General features: G+C 41.1%; 1 long non-coding RNA gene across 1 annotated transcript; it reads left to right on the forward strand.

Annotated features, from left to right (window-relative positions):
• Positions 1–4,506: 4,506 nt before the first annotated feature.
• LOC145030992 (uncharacterized) lies at positions 4,507–5,907 on the forward strand. The gene is made up of 3 exons (XR_013676819.1): positions 4,507–4,671; positions 4,842–5,184; positions 5,744–5,907. It is a non-coding gene; the product is annotated as an uncharacterized LOC145030992 (long non-coding RNA).
• Positions 5,908–16,288: the final 10,381 nt, after the last annotated feature.

The raw sequence follows: 16,288 nt of genomic DNA on the forward strand, positions 1-16,288 counted from the left end.
ACGTGTTTGTTCGGTTATCCTCGAGTTTGAATTCGTTTGTAACGGTATAGAGTATAATAATTATACATAAAATAATTATTTAGCATGATACTCTAGTTTTGTATTCGTGGTAATGGATAAACTAAATCTCATATAGTTTATATGTTTGACTCTGCATGATGTTTAAACATGTGAGACTGATAATGAAATCCCAAACTATACCTATTATAGTTTGAATGGTTGTTACGTTCGGGTATGGTTTTGAAAACCATGCAATTATGAATTGAAAACATCCCATATGCTCCGCATAATACAAGAGGGATAATTGTATCTAAACATTTGATAGAAAATCATTGTAATTGCATCAGTTTTTAAATTATGAAAACCTTTATGTTTAGCTTGTATCCCCCCTGAAAACATGAAAAACTCGGAAAAGTGTAGGGGTATGAACTCACAGTTTAATGTAGGATTCGATGTTGCGATTAGTTATAAGCGTCGAGTGTTAACCGGTGTTTTGCACGCGTATAGAACCTAAGAACATATATTGCACATATATGTATCAAATTGAGTATCCCATGATACATCATGATGGAAAACCACCCAAAAGGCTTGGAACTACTAGAACTAAGTGTTCTATGTCTCATACTTAGGGATCTTTACAAGTTTAAAGCCAAATATGAGCATTAAGGTGGGTGTATGGCCATAAAAATGAGTGTGCGGCTAAGGAGTGCGGTCAAGCTGTGTGTGCGGCTGCACACAGGAGTGTGCGGCCGTACAGAGGGTGTGTGCGGCCGTACACAGGAGTGTGCGGCCGTACACTCCTCATTTGAGTCCAAAACGTCGATTTTGAAGTGTTTTCTCCTCACTTTGGAGAGTTTTGAATGTGTGCGGCCACCTTATGAAGGTGTGCGGCCGTACACCTTCAAAGGACGAAGGACACGAAGAACACTATGAGTTTTAGGCTTAACTTCAAGTGTCTTACCACTATAACAAGTTGGATGATGAAGTAGTTCCCGTTTTTGAGTCCTTAATGATGTTCTTGGATGAAATTTTTAGAGAGGGAAAGTAGAGAGAGAAAGTGGAGAGCAGCCAAAGGAGGAAAGAATGAATGAAGGGGGTCCTCCTCTATATATAGAGGGAAGTGTGAGGCTGGGGATGGGTGTGCAGCTGGCTGGCCGCACACTCGGGTGTGCGGCCGCACACACCTTCCTCGGTGTGTTTGGCCCGATTTTTCGATGTTACTCACTTTCTAAACCTTCTTATGACTCATATCTAGGATATACTAAGCCCAAAGCACTCATATGAACTCAAAATTTCTCTATAAGATGGTAAATTCGAGTGAAATATTGATATACGGATCGATTGTACATGATAAAAGTTTCGGGTTGTCACAAAAAATTTCTCAGTTTTGCTCATTGTGGCGTCAGGAAGTTACCATCCACAATCGGAAAATTGAAGGAGCTATAGATTCTATGTTTGGATAGTCTACCAAAGTTAGCCAGTCTTTGCAACACTGCTAATGTAATTGAGCTACCAAAGCTGGTGGAGTTGATACTTGATGGTCTTCCTGATTTCAGTAGCATTTATCCTGAGAAAACATCTGTAACATCTTCTATGTCCAATAATATCTCTGCAATTCAACCTATCTTTAACAATGAGGTACCTCTATACTAGGATTGTCATTGTAATGACAGTTTGTATTTCCCTATTGATGCTTAACATGTCTTAATTATTGTGTAGATGCTGATTCCAAATTTGAAGATATTGTTAATTGTGAGGATGAATAAGCTGAAAGAGATATGGCCTTATCAATTTAGTAGGAGTGACGAAGTTGATACTTGCATTTTTAGAAAGATTGAAGTGAAGAAACATAATAATCTTGTGAATCTGTTTCCAATCAATCACATGTATTTTTTGGGTCGTCTGGAAGAGCTTCATGTTAGTTATTGTGGAAGCTTTGAAATGTTATTTAACATCGAGATGAGTTGTGTTGGTGAAATTGAAAAACACAGTAGCAACTTGAGATGCATTCATGTATATAAGTTGGGGAAGAGAGAGTTGTGGAGGATGAAAGGTGTAAGTAGCTATGATATCCTCATCTGAATGTGATGTCATTGAAATTTCAATTCCTATTTCTATTTTGATGTTAGAGAATTTCTGTATATGTGTCTGTGTATGTAAATATGTGTGAGTGTGTATACATATGGACATATACATATATACGTATCACGCTACAAGAAATAAATAAACTCTACACAATTCTTTGGATGTATTCACACTTAAAAGTGTATAAGATTATTAACTTGCATGAAGAAATGTGTCCTGACAAATTAATTCTAAATTTTTACACTTTAATATATGATAAAAAAAAAAAGTTAAAACTCCAAATTAAAAAACGTGGACAAATTACCTTAAATCACTAGACTTTTAAGGTTGGAAAAGTAGGCTTAGATTTCCCACATTGCTACGTGTGGAACTCTTTTAATCATCATATTATTATTTTTACATATTTATAAGCAGGTTGTTTTTGTTTTTTTAAAAATAGTAACTTCAATTACTATTATATATTATTAAGATTAGCGACCACGTTTCCATTAAATACAAGGATTCTACATATTTGATCTATTGATCAAATGAGTGATCACTCAAAATTATTTATGCATCGTAAAAAAGAAAAACCAAATTACAAATTTGTGTTTTGTGTTTTGTGTTTACATTGTTTCGAAAAATTTATTTGCAGTTTTAGTATTTAACTCATGTTTTCTTAGCATTTTTAGTCCTTACGTCAAATTTAACATCTTACATTGACCCCCACTTGTCCTACAACTTTTTCACTTAAGTTTCAGATTTCACTCATCTCAAAAAGTATATCTTTTGGAAACAAATTTTCTGGTTTTCGATTGAGACACCATGTTGTATGCATTGTGTTTTTCTACTTTGCAGGGTGTTGGTTTTATTAACAGTGCAAAATATAAAATTTCTATCATGCAAAAAGGGTTTAGTAAGGACTGCTAATAGCAAAAACTGATAGGGGACGTGAGGAAGATTGGGAAATGGGAAAGAGGTGGAAGGTGGCGGGACCTACGGATAGTTATAAAGATGATTAATAATACAAAATATAAAAAGGCAAATTAGTCATTTAATAAGGCTCGAGAAACATAAATTAACGGTGTGAGTAATAAACCATAAAACAGGGACTAAAATTTAAATACGTTTATGGATCTAAACAAAAAAAAATGGATGAACACATAAACACATGGACCAACCTTGTAATAAGAAAAAAAAAAGATTGAAAAATACAAAGAAATGTAAATAAGAAGACTTAATTGTTTTTTGCAGCCTCCTACTTATGTGGATCCCCTTAACATAACTGCAATGGCATGCCCTGCTCATCCTCTTTGTCCTCTTGCAATCACTGAAGCTGAACGAGGAATTCCTGACCTTCTTAAACGGGTTCGAGCTGTATTTGAGAAGGTATTTATTGAATTAGTTTCATTATTTCTCTAAATAGAAATCAACTTTCATTATTATTTATCTCCACCTAAATATCTCAAACTTCTCGTACAACTCTCAAAATTGTACTTTTTGTTGACATGCCATGTCATCAATAAATACAAAATTTTATAACAACGGAACAAAAAGATAATACAAACTTTGTTTAAATTTTCATGTGATTTTTATCAAGAAGTGAGTATGAAATTGTGATGTCAGGTTGGTCTTCCATATAATGAATCAATAGTAGTAAGAGTTACTGGTTGCCCTAATGGTTGTGCTCGACCCTACATGGCTGAACTTGGATTAGTTGGTGATGGTCCTAATAGCTATCCGGAACTTTTCACTTTTTTTTTGTTACACAATACAAAACAAAACAAAACAAAACAAAACAGGTTGTACTACATCTAACATAACTGAGAGGTGCGACTGATGCCAATGAGACAAAAGCTACAAGTTTTTGTCCTACCCAAGACAAAGTCTGACGTCAATGATAAAAAAAGTAGCAATTTTTTGTCAGGTGTGGAGGTGTGGACAGGGGTTCACTTTTGATCATGTGTGCAAAAGACGTAAGTGCCCTTTATGTCCTCATCATGGAAAATAACCCTAAAATGTTTGATTAGTCTTGCCTTGTGTAAAAATGCAATATTATGCTATGTTTGGTATACTAGCTGAAAAGCTAGCAGTTAACTGAAAAACTAACCGGTAAAAATGGTGTTTGGTAAAACTAGCTGAAAAGCTAGTTGAAAGATATAAAATGACATAAAAGGATATTTAAAAGGATGTGTTTCTATAATTAATTATAGGGTGTATTTGGAAAATTTTAAAAAGCTAGCTTATAAGCTACTTTTTTGGCTTGCCAAACATGACAACTTAAAAAAACTCTAAAAATAAGGTAGCTTATCAGCTAGCTATGGCGTGTCAAACACAACCTTAGTGTTTTAGTTTTTATACTAGTTTCTTGGAGTTTTGATTATTTCTTTTGTGATAAACTATTAGATATTTAAAAGAAAATGACATCAGTTTTTTTTTTTTTTTTTGCTATGGCTTGGGGGAACACCATGTCAAACTGCATTAGCCAGAACTTTCATGAACAAGGTTAAGATCCAGGACCTTGAGAAAGTCTTTGAACCCTTATTCCATAGCTGGAAATCCAAGAGGAAATCTAAAGAATCATTTAGCGACTTCACAAATTGTGTCGTAAGATTCATATCTCTTTTCCTATTAAAAGACCAAAATACCCTTGTTATATATTGAAATAAGTAAAAACAATAAGTTCAGTTATATAAATTTATGATAAATAAATAAATATTTGAATAAAACTAAAATTAAAAAAATAATTTAGCTTTTATTATTGAATAACAATTTAGGGATTTGAGAAACTTCAAGAAATAGTGGACAAATGGGAAGGTATACCAAAATCATCATCATGATACTACTTAAAGCTTTTCATTGATAAGGAAACATTTGAAGCTGTGGATGCACTTGCAAGAATTGAGAACAAGAGTGCTCATCAATTGGCAATAGAAGTCTGTAACGCCCCGATTCTCAGAAAGAAGGTTTTTGGAAAGGAAGAGCTTGGAGGGCAAGAGACTAGGAGCAAGGAAGGTGTGGGAATAAGAAATCTACCTCAGTTAGCATCATTTGGAGGTGGTGGAGTTTTTGGTAGTGATCCGAGAGTTGGAGTTCATCAACCGAGTCGACATCTACAAGGTGAGTTATCCTCACTATATCAAAAGGGTCTAAGGCACCAAGGCCGACCCTTTAGTTGTTATGGTTATGATATGATATATGTGATTATGATCTGATAGATCGGAATCAAGATAGACAGTGTGTTATGTTTTTATGATCCTTATGGATTGGTATGTTAGTGGCCTGCTGGGCATGTGCTCTAGTTATGAAAGATTGCTATGATTGATGATCCGTAAGATAGATATATTTGATGTCTGTATATGCCAGTATATGTTAGTTATGCGAACTTGATTATTTGCTTGTTGGTTAGGTTGAGGTTGTCCTGCTTTGTGCTGAAGGCCAACATACCCTATGAGCGGTCCGGGGAGACTGTAGGCCCACGTGGCGGTCCAGTCATGCTGAACGCTCGGTATAGATTCAGTTAGACTGTAGGCCCTGTAGGGCGGTCCAGTCAGGCCGATGGCCCAGTATGCATGTTGATTGATTGATTATTGCTGATATGGCATTATCAGTGCGATATTGGTATTTTGGGGGTAGTTCACTAAGCCCTCGGACTTACAGTTTTCAGTTATTGTTTCAGGTACTTCAGGAGATCATGGCAAGCGAAGGCGTGACCGTACCGCTCCTCATCCTTATGATCAGGCTTTTGGGACACTCTGATTGAATAATGATTTGAAAACATTTTCTGTAAACAATACCATTGGGTTTTATTTATGATTGAAAAAGTTTTAATTTGGCGTAAAATTTATGGATGTTACAAGTTGGTATCAGAGCCTCGGTTTGAGTGAATTGGAGGAACACTCATGTGAATCCAGTCTCAAATCAAGGGAATGGTCAGAAAATAATTGTTTTTTAAAAATATTTTTCAAAATAAAGGATGGAGGATGCAGAGGGTATGATTAGTCGGAGCCGTAAGTAAACCCCAAATTACCATATAGTTATTTGATATTATGATATGTTAGAAGAGCATGCTAGTGCTAGGCTAGGGATCTTCAGGAATCACATGATAGACTTGCCTGATTATATGATGCCTACTGGCCTAGGGTTTCTTGTATATGGAGTTGACATCATTACTGTAGTTGTTAATGTAGGAATCACGGTTGTGCATAATCAAGATCGTATAGCCTGAGAATTTTGGATTCAGTCTTCGGATAGGATTGGATATTCGAAAGTCTATTGGGTCCAGTGTTATGTGCGACTAGCATGCACTAGCACTACATGGGTTGATGGAAGTTTCATGGATGTGTGAGTTGTAGGATCAGTGAGGTCAGTTGCGAGATAGGCAATGCTCCCCTAGGAGCGAGGGTTGAGTGCATATTATGTCGATGATAGTGTTAGGGTGTTGTGGTGATACTTGAGACAAATATGGGTAGGTGTGGAAGGTAGTATGGGCCCATACCACTAAAAGCACAGGACCCACACGCGTAACAAGGAAGTCACAACCCCTAGGATTTGTGGGTTTCGGTCTCTAGATATTATGTTGTTTATCTGATGTCTTAAGTGTATCTTTCAGTATGGTGGTAACGAGACGTTTTGCTACTGGGTCCAGATCAGGATTGGGATCCGGATCAGGGTCAGGAGTAGGAGACAGAGGGTCGGAGGTGCCGGTAGCACATGAGCCCGTGGTTCAGATAGGGACAGAGGAGTTGGATGCCAAGATCCGGGAGATTCTGCATGATGAGGTCGCTGCGGCCTTCCGAGCACAGTTGTCGGAGATGTTTGGGTCGATTAAGACCGCGATGGTCGAATATTTTGATGAGTGATATACAACTCTAGCAGAGACAGCAGCCACTGCAGCCACACCAGCTGTAACCGCGGCAGGGATTGGAGGAGGAGCCGGTCGGGCTTTCCAGTATCGGGACTTCGATAACACGAAGCCCCCGAAAATTGATGGTACACAGGATGCGATCAGGGCTATGAGGTGGTTGTCTGACCTGGAGGGTTGTTTCTTTACGTGTTCATGTCCTACTGACCATAAGGTCAGGTGTGCCCTGAACCTGCTGAGGCTTGGGGCAAAGGATTGGTGGAGATTAACGACAAGGTTGTACACTGATGACCAGCGAGCTACTGTTACTTGGGAGCAGTTCCGGGATATGTTCTGCACCTGCTACGTTCCACGTGTTGAGCGGGAGCGGCTGGCTCAGGAGTTTTTGACTTTAAGACAGGATGGGGAGTCTGTGATGGAGATTACTCGTATGTTCACGGAGAGGGCAATGTTCTTCCCGGAGTTTGCTTCAGAGCAGTCTCAGATGACTCGTTATCTGAGTATGCTCAAGACGGATATTCGACAGTTTGTGGCTACACAGCGTTGTGATACCCTCGTGGATCTTCAGGAATCCGCGAGGCGGTGTGAGTTAGAGATTGAGCTGCAGTTGAGGGAGCAACGTCAGGTTCCAGCACAGTCTCAGCTGGCACCTAAGCGGTCTAAGACCGCTGATAATCGGACCGGGGGTCAGCAGAGCCGCGCTTGTGGAAAGTGTGGTCAGGGTCATTCTGGGGTTTGTCGAGCGGGAGGTGGTTGCCACAAATATGGCAAGGAGGGGCACTATGCCAAGGACTGTTGCCAGTCCGCCCCTCCAGCAGATATGAGGATTTGTTTCCATTGTCATCAGGTTGGTCACGTGAAGACCAACTGTCCGCAGCTTGCCGCCAAGCCAACGCAGGGTTCCACACCGACTATTTTGAGGATTGGGGATGGGAGGCCAGTTAAGGTGGAGCCTCCGAAGGCTCAGGGGCGCACCTTCTAGCTTACGGCCGAGGAGGCCAAGGCAGCACCGGATATGGTTGCCGGTACGTTTTTAGTAAATTCTTTGCCTGCTTTGGTATTATTCGACTCAGGGGGCGAGTCGTTCGTTTGTATCTCAGGCTTTCAGTAGAGGGTTCAGTGTGTCGGTGGATGAGCTTGAGTGTCTGTTGCGAGTGTTGATCCCTAACAAGCACGGGGTTTCTGCTTCTTCAGTCTACCGAGGATGCGAGTTGGAGATTTTCGGGGTATCCTTCCCGATAGACTTGATTCCTATTCCCATGAGGGAAGTATGCGTGATAGTAGGGATAGATTGGCTCAGTCGATTTGGTGCCATGATCGACTGTGAGGAACAGCAAGTGGTGGTTTGAACCCCAAGTGGGGGAGAACTGGTGGTATATGGCGAGGGCACAAGGATCGGATCAGGGTTTTGTTCGGCAGCCAGGGCTCGGCAGTATATTCAGCACGGGTGTGCCGGTTATTTAGCATATGTGGTGGATACGCGGGATAAAGGGCAACCCTCAGTCTCAGAGGTCCCGATGGTTAGGGAGTTTGTTGACGTGTTTCCGGAGGAGTTACCCGGAGTGCCTCCGGAGAGGCAGGTTGAGTTCAGGATTAATCTAGTGTCGGGTGTGGCCCTTATCGCCAAGGTGTCGTACCGTCTAGCACCACCTGAGATGCAGGAGCTGTTATCTCAGCTGCAGGATCTGTTGGGCATGAAGTTTATTCTTCCGAGTAGTTCACCCTAAGGAGCACCGATCCTTTTCGTCAGGAAGAAGGACGGTTCGCACAGACTATAGGGAGTTGAACAAGTTAACGCTGAAGAGCTGTTTTCCACTCCCAAGGATAGATGATATTTTCGATCAGCTGTAGGGTGCATCTTGTTTCTCCAAGATCGATTTGAGATCCGGATATCACCAGGTCAGGGTGAGGGAGGAAGATGTGGATAAGACCGCGTTCCGGACTCGTTATGGTCATTACAAGTTCATGGTGATGCCGTTTGAGCTCACCAACGCGCCGGCTATGTTCATGGATTTGATGAACTGAGTCTGCAGACCGATGCTCGATCGCTCGGTCATTGTGTTCATAGATGATATCTTGGTGTATTCCAAGACCCGAGAGCAGGACGAGGAGCATCTCAGGGAGCTGCTGAAGGTTCTACGGTGAGAACGGTTGTATGCTAGGTTCTCGAAGTGTGAGTTTTGGTTACGAGAGGTCCAGTTCCTCGGACATCTCATTAACCAGGAGGGGATTTTGGTCGATCCGGACAAGGTGGAGGCGGTTATGCATTGGGAGATTCTGAAATCTCCCTCAAAAATCAGGAGTTTCTTGGGTTTAGCAGGGTACTACCAGAGATTCATTCAAGATTTCTCCAAGATTGCAGTACCCCTCACTCATTTAACGAGGAAGGGGGTGGATTTCTGGTGGGGCCCTGAGCAGCAGAGGGCATTTGAGACCCTCTGACGGTGTTTATGCAAGGCGCGGGTGTTGACACCCCCCAAGGGAGTCGAGGATTTTGTAGTATTTTGTGATGCATCCATCTCGGGCTTGGGGGGCAGTCCTCATGCAGAGGGGACAAGTGATAGCTTATGCATCGCGGCAGCTGAAGCCGCATGAGACGAGATATCCTACGCACGAACTTGAGCTGGGAGCGGTGGTTTTCGCTCTCAATATTTGGAGGCATTATCTGTATGGAGTCCGTTGCACTATATATACGGATCACAAGAGTTTGAGACACATCATGGATCAGCCGAACCTGAACATGAGGCAGCGCAGGTGGCTGGATGTGGTCAAGGACTATGATTGTGAGATCCTTTACCATCCTGGTAAAGTGAATGTGGTTACGGATGCTTTGAGCCGCAAGTCAGTTGGGTCTTCTACCCCAACAAGGTGTATGAGGATAGCGGTGGATTCCTCGCTTGTGAGCTTGATTAAGGATGCTCAGGTTGAGGGTATGGGATCGGAAAACTGGAAGTTAGAGAGGATTAGGGGCGAGAGCGCCCGGTTTGTTCAGGATAGCCGCAGATTATTAACTCGATACAGTCATATTTGGGTTCCAATGTCCGGAGGGGTCCACTAGACAGTGATGGAAAAGGCTCATAAGTCTTACTTTTCCATTCACCTAGGGGCCACCAAGATGTACCGCGATTTGAGTTTGAGTTATTGGTGTCCTGGTATGAAGCAAGAAATCGCTTGGTATGTGGAGAGGTGCTTGACCTGTAGGATGGTTAAGGCCAAGCATCAGAGGCCGCATGGTAAGCTGCAGCCTCTGGAGATTCCCATATGGAAATGGGAGCAGATCACGATGGACTTCATGATGAAGTTGTCGAGGACGACGAAGGGGTTCGATGCTATATGGGTCATTGTGGATCGATTGACCAAGAGTGCCCATATCTTGGCCATACGGGAGAGTTTGTCGGCTGAGAACTTAGCCGACGTGTACGTCCGTGAGATTGTCTCTCATCATGGGGACCCAGTCTCCATTGTCTCCGATCGGGATGTCAGGTTTACTTCACGTTTCTGGCAGAAGTTCAAAAGGGTCTAAGGCACCAAGGTCGACCCTTTAGTTGTTATGGTTATGATATGATATATGTGATTATGATCTGATAGATCGGAATCAAGATAGACAGTGTGTTATGTTTTTATGATCCTTATGGATTGGTATGTTAGTGGCCTGCTGGGCATGTGCTCTAGTTATGAAAGATTGCTATGATTGATGATCCGTAAGATAGATATATTTGATGTCTGTATATGCCAGTATATGTTAGTTATGCGAACTTGATTATTTGCTTGTTGGTTAGGTTGAGGTTGTCCTGCTTTGTGCTGAAGGCCAACATACCCTATGAGCGGTCCGGGGAGACTGTAGGCCCACGTGGCGGTCCAGTCATGCTGAACGCTCGGTATAGATTCAGTTAGACTGTAGGCCCTGTAGGGCGGGCCAATCAGACCGATAACCCAGTATGCATGTTGATTGATTGATTATTGCTTATATGGCATTATCAGTGCGATATTGGTATTTTAGGGGGTAGTTCACTAAGCCCTCGGGCTTACAGTTTTCAGTTATTGTTTCAGGTACTTCAGGAGATCATGGCAAGGTGAAGGCATGACCGTACCGCTCCTCATCCTTATGATCTGGCTTTTAGGACACTCTGATTGAATAATGATTTGAAAACATTTTCTGTAAACAATACCATTGGGTTTTATTTATGATTGAAAAAGTTTTAATTTGGAGTAAAATTTATGGATGTTACAAAGTCATCCGTAATTTTGCTGCTTCATAGCAAAATGGCAAAAGCCAATAAGTAACATCTCACCATCGCCTACTGAAATTGGAGGGAGGAATAAGTGTATATTTTGCCACTTTGTATTATATATGATGCTCTAATGCGTTTCAATTTAGGTGTTGATTCCATTTCTAAATCAAGGTTTGTTTGAGACTTAGTTTTTTGTTTTGTTTATTTCAGAGTAGCATTTGATCTTTTGATTGGTTCTGTTTATGTATGTGTTTCAGTTTTGAATTTTGATGTAGTCTTGAGTAGTTTGATATTGTCATCTCCTGATGTTTTATATCAATAAGTTTTCAGTTATTATGTAGCATGGATTGTTTTTGTACTTCACAAATTCTCATATTGCTCATCTGATTCTTAAAACTCTTTAAAATGGTTTCAAGAACTTGAAATTCAAAATTTAGCTTTCGATCAATATTTCGACTAACCTAGTTATACCAAACTTACAAATGCTACTCCATATCGACAATTGATCCCAAGGGTGACATGAGGTTGATAATCACATTATAACATTAAATGCAACATAAACCGAAAGCTACAAGGGTTTCAGTTGACTTACCTAGTTGACTCAATCTGATGAACTTCAAGTATGTTATTCAGATATGACCCAACGCTATGCTACCATATCACCAAAAGCAATTCAATTTTCTTGTAACACAACTTCTTGATCTTCCATTCTAAGAGAGCTTTGGTATCTTTGATGACTCGATTCTTTTCATCGGTCCACAACCATGACAACAAAATCATATTTACTTGATACATTTTCGTCCATTTTGTGAGTAGATCATGAATATAGTGATATCCACAAAGTTATCCGGACTCAAAAAAATTTATCAAACCACTTGATAAACGGTTTAGCTAGAGCAGGGTTGAGATTAAGGCTCCCTTAAATACATCTCTAACGGCGAGTTTTCAAATACCCTTCTAGTGTGGTGTTAGAAGTTGAATTCAATGAGGAAAGTTTGCAACTAGAGATTGGAGCACACGTGACACATCATCCTATTTAGGTATGTCTTCGTACATGTAAGTGATCGTAAAGGTGAATATTTACCTTCTTATAGTTCTTTTGAAGAAAAATACAAACGCATGTCTGTTTAAAAACTACCATTGTAAGTACACAATATAGATGCTTCAAGAAGCTTGGACTTGGTTTTGTATGCACTCGTGAATGGATAGTGACACACAACTTGTTTTCCTTCAAGGTTTGAATCCATAGACTGTAAATCGAAAATTCGTTCTTTGAGAAATTTTCATTTATGCATGAATATAGTTGTTATCCCCAATACACGAATTTCCAACAAGCATGATGAATAAAAGTCATCCAAATAAAATAAGATTACTATTTTCGTTGTCTTGTTCAAATTACTATGGTGGTTGTTTTTATATAGAAAGTCAAATACAATTCTTACAAAAAAAATGCATCTTTACAAGATAGAATTCAACATAGAGAGAAAACATAACATTTATAATGATACAATTTAATAAGCTAAGGAAAATACATGCAGTTGGCATAGTAACACATATAGGATCATACTTCTTCTTGGCACCAAGGAATGTAGTTGACATTGTTATGGATGCCATTGGATGGAATTGTTGGTGTACGGTGCAAATGAGATGGAAACAGATACATGAGGTGTAGAAAAAGGAATGGTTCCCAAATGTAAATATGTTATCCATTCTCTTATCCAAAACGTAGGGCCATCTCAAACGGCTTGCCGCCACATGTCATTTGATACAAATATGAATTTCTTTATTGTCTTCTAACTGACTAACTCATGTTCAATTGAATTTGATGATAGAATAAAATATGAATGTTCCACAAGTATATGAGTTAAGCCCATATACCATTTCTAATAATTGTAGATACAAAGAAAACAATTGCAGATACAAAGATCTAAATGGAATATTATATTTGAGATATTACATGCTCTAAATAAATATCCTATTAGTCAAACAAATATATAAGTTATGTAACACCCAGTTCAGGTAATCATTTTATTAATTTATTAACCAGATTTTGGGCTTAAACCTAGGTCAGGATGTGAGCACTTATGTGTCACAACATGACATGGCCTCTCGAAATCGAGCATGAATTTAGGAGTCACGACGTGACCACTTATGGGTCACATCGTAAAATTTGTTGTGAGCCAAACCCTAATTTCAGGGAGCTTTCCCCTATTTAAAAGAAGTAAGGGCTAGGGTTAGCCGACCCTTAGCCTCTATCACCTCCTAACATTTGCCCTTGAAACCCTAATCCTCCATAGTTGATTCTGAGCTCCATTTGGGTGTTTTCTAGACAATAAGAAGGAGATATAGAGATTGGTGCATCAAATCAACATTCAAGTTTTACCACCATCCATTTTCACACCTTTTATACCCTTGTGAGTTTCCAAGTTCATTGCTTTATGAGTCAATAAGCTTATATCTAGGATTTTATGTACCATCTTTCATGCTTAGGCTTGATATAATGATGTGGGTCCATAAAGTTGTCAACTTTATGGATCTCTAGTGTCCCTTTGTTGAGATAAGTGTTGGATCTGAAGTATGGTTAAGTTTTAGGACTCTTGCATGAGATCCTAGTATAGGATGTATGTGTATCCTAGTATTTTGGTCTTGGCGGTCGGGTGGTCCGGAAGCACAAGACCCATACGTATATTAAGGAAGTCATGAACCTCTAGGATTTAGTGATTTCGTGATGATGTGGTATGAATTGTAGCTTTTCTGATGTATTCATTTTGTTTTCAGTATGGCGATCATGAGAGGTTTGGGATTTGGAGCGGACGGCCTAGAGAGGCCAGGATTGACTGATGATGAGATTCATGAGATGATCACCACTCAGGTGACCATGGCTGCTAGGGAGTCCATCCCAAAGATGTTTGGGTTTGTCAAGACCGCAATGATTGAGCTTTTTTATGAGAGATACTCCGCCATTACTGAGGTTGTTATTGTTACAGCCATTGCAACTATTGCTGTTGTGGGAGTCTAGAGGAGAAGGTGGTTCAGTATCAAGACTTCAACAACACGAAGCCCCCGGAGGTTGACAGGGTCAAGGACTCGATTGTTTCTATGAGGTGGATATCTGATGTGGAGGGTTGTTTTTTCACTTTCTCATGCCTAGAGGACCAGAAGGTTAAGTTTTCCTTGAACCTTCTTCATTTGGGGGCGAAGGACTGGTGGAAGCTGGTGACCAGTGCTTATTCTCCTATAGAGATGTTCTGTACCGAGTACGTTCCATTGGTTAAGAGGGAGAGGTTAGCTTAGGAGTATCTATCGTTGAAGAAGACGACAGAGTCGGTGATGGATATCACTAATATGTTTACTGATAGAGCTCTTTTCTGCCCCGAGTATGCTGCTTCGGAGCAGGTTCAGATGTCGTATTACTAGATCATGTTCAAGACGGAGATCCACGAGTTTGTATCGACTTAGAGGTATAGATATCTCTCTGAGCTACAATCTTTCGCTCGGAGGAGAGAGATTGAGATTGAGACCCAAACCAGATAGAAGTGGCAGCCCCCATTTCAGACACAACCAACAGCGAAGCGGTTCAAATCCACTAATTCGCGATCTGGAGGACAGAGGGACCACACTTGTGGCAAGTGCGGGAAAGTGCATGAAGGTGTATGTCGATCAGCGACTGGGTGCCACAATTGTCGCAGACATGGCCATTTTGCGAGGGAGTGTCGTTAGAGATTCTTCTGGTCTTCTCTTATCTTGATGACATCTAAGGCGGAGAGATCTGCTAGTCATAATCAGAGAGATATGTTAGAACCACCCCAAAGACTGTGCCTCGGGAGCAGGCTCCGACGATCAAGTTAGATCAGCTGGTATATCTGAGTTGGTTCTCGTAGCTGGAGAGGACCATCTTGGTGCTGGTGGTGGTGTATGTTGGTTGACAGCGGTGGGTGGTGGCTGAGCCACCCGGCCGGAGTGTAGAGTGACGGCTGAGCCAAGGGGAGAGATATGGGTGGCGGTTGAGCCATTGGCTGAAGTCCCTTTCCATGGAGGAGGCATTATTCTATTTATAGTGGACAACCAGGTCATGGGGAATTAGGTTAGGCCTTGGGGAGTCCAATTCAGCCCCAACTAGCAAGAAGCTGGGAAGGGGGCGCCAAGCAAGGAAGCGCCAAGTTGGGCCATCAGGAAAGTCCCCAGTGAGGCTAGCAAGGGAGTCCCTAGCAAGGCTGGTAATGGAGCGCCAGGCAAGACTGGCACACTAGAGCTGTATAGGCCATGCCAATGGACCATATATCATCAAGTCCCTCCAGTCCGATGTTATCGGTACACGACCAATGACATTGGACTGGACTTAGTCATATAAACTGTGTGTCGTCAAGTCCCCTAGTTCGATCAGATCAGATTAGACAAAGCACTAATGCATTAAATAATAAAGAGAACAACCGAACCTCGCCCACATGAGTCGTGGTGTTGTGCGGTGAGCCAATCATTGCTTATGTAGCCTGAGCTGACTTGACACTCCTTCATTGAGAGGAGTGTGATCCGGTCGGTGGGATGCAGCGTAACTATTACTGGTAATGTTATGCGGTGCGGGGCTGCTAAAGAGTGTATGACACAGATGTCACAACATTTTTATCATCTTGGGGGAATGTCATCGATAATTATCTTCATAGTCTGTTCTGCATGAGCACTAATAACCATTCTGAAGGTATTTCCTGCTCGAGTTATACCTAGCTGGATTCCCCCCAGTCTGATGTGGGTAGCATAGGTAGCCCTATCAGACTATCGTGCATATGGCAAGGTTGCTATAAGAATAGGCAACGAGGTTGTTTCCATGGTAATAGACAACCAGACTGTTGCCGAGAGCTGGACACCATAGCTGTTGATGGATTACAAGTGACAATGTTACTGTTGGTAGCGTTCTTTTTGAAGAGTAACCTTGCAATAGCAAGATGTAATGTAGGAGACGCCTTATTGATCGTCCGAGCATAGGAAAACCATGTTGATTATAAGGGAAGAGACACCAAATGTGGTGCTAAGCATGACATAATCTTATGGTGCACGACTTACGATGTGCGAAAATACATGACTTATGTTGCGCGACTTAGAAGAATAGTTTGGGCTTAGCAGCCAACGATCG

This window comes from Lactuca saligna, chromosome 2, assembly GCF_052625555.1.
Source record: "Lactuca saligna cultivar CGN05327 chromosome 2, ASM5262555v1, whole genome shotgun sequence".
In the NCBI taxonomy this organism is placed as follows: Eukaryota; Viridiplantae; Streptophyta; class Magnoliopsida; order Asterales; family Asteraceae; genus Lactuca; species Lactuca saligna.